Source organism: Bombina bombina, chromosome 6 (assembly GCF_027579735.1).
Source record: "Bombina bombina isolate aBomBom1 chromosome 6, aBomBom1.pri, whole genome shotgun sequence".
Classification (NCBI taxonomy): Eukaryota; Metazoa; Chordata; class Amphibia; order Anura; family Bombinatoridae; genus Bombina; species Bombina bombina.
Window position 1 is genome coordinate 90,254,659 of NC_069504.1, and position 1,519 is coordinate 90,256,177.

At 38.4% G+C, this 1,519-nt stretch overlaps 1 pseudogene; it reads right to left on the bottom strand.

The window, feature by feature from the left end:
- Positions 1-405: 405 nt before the first annotated feature.
- Positions 406-958, bottom strand: LOC128664971 (receptor expression-enhancing protein 6-like; annotated as a pseudogene).
- Between the last annotated feature and the right edge of the window lie 561 nt (positions 959-1,519).

Here is a 1,519-nt window from a genome sequence, read left to right on the forward strand (position 1 = left end):
AAATTTTTTCGCTATGCACATGTCTAACCTGAATGTTAAAGAGATGTGCCAACTTATCGGGCTCACTTCCTTTCCTGTTGTGGATACATTTTTTAACAGATCACAAAACAAAAGACCCATCAGAAAAAGCTACTATTAATAAAAAAGAGATGGGAAAAAAAAAAGGTTATCAAGCAGAAGAAAGAAAAAAACGGGGAGGCACATGCCTCACTATAGAACCTACATAACATAAAGAGGTACCAGTCAGAATAATTTCTGAATAGCAACAACTTTAAACACGAAGAGTTCGGGGGCTGTAATGTAGAAAATGCTGGCAGCATTTGAAAGGGAATCCGGATTTATATCAAATAAGTGTTTTTTATTTTTTCAGTTTGTTGATAGTCCTTCATTGGCAGAGATTTTCAGTTATTTGTCCTTTTCAGATTCCAATGCGTTTGTCATGATTCCTTTGTATGCTTCCCTTGTGATTGCCTCTGTTGTGCTTAGTGCATGTCCTCCGAGATCACTTACAACACTATCTACAGTATAATGGTGTGTCAAGAAAAATGGACAGATGAAGCTGGGAACCGTTCCATGAGAATGGAGCCATACACCAAAGGAGAAAGGCACACTTTCCAAGGTAGTAAAAGGGACACCAACAGAGAAATATATCGGAGAAGAATTCCACCACACTGAACATTCCATAAACGACCCAATAAGTCAGCCATATTGTATCATCCTTTTTATCTGTGCTTTCAATTGCTTTGATCGATGTGTAGGCTGGATACACAAAACCAATAAGATTGCAGACTAGAAACGCTCCATAAACAAATATAAGGTAGAGTCCTAAAGTGCAAACAGAACCTGTCGCAAGATAATACTTCTTTATTCCCGTTTTCTCCTCCACCTTGCCCAGCAGTCGTGACACCACCGAGTCTCCATTCAGGTAGTTTTTAATGCGCTCCTGGAGGGACGGCATAACGGAGGTCGAGCTGCAGCTGCCCAGGACTCTGCGCACTGACCTTTCCGAATATTCGTCTACTGCATTATTCGGTATTTGCTTTGTTTTTTAACAAAACAAATACTGAATATTTGGGTAACATTTATATTTGTTTTCATTAAAACAAATGTAAAGGTTCCTTTGCTACAGGTGAAAAAGTTCACGTGTAGCCTTATATGTACCTATAGCTCGCTGCATTACGACCTTTCTTCACAGAGCCCCCGACACGCACTAATAGGAGGCTTAGCACGGCATATCCCCGGGCCTTTGCTAAAGGACCTTCTCCTTTTAAATTACAAGAAAATACTTCAATATAAATAATGAAAATATATTGAAATAGTTTTTTAATGTTTGCATTGGGAAGTAGTGGTTTAGTTCTTAAAGGGACAGTAAAGTCCCAAAAAACTTTCATGATTCAAATAGGGCATGTAATTTTAAACAACTTTCCAATTTACTTTTATCACCAAGTTTGCTTTGTTCTCTTGGTTGAAAGCTAAAACTAGAGGGTTCATATGCTAATTTCTTAGTTCTTGAAGGCCG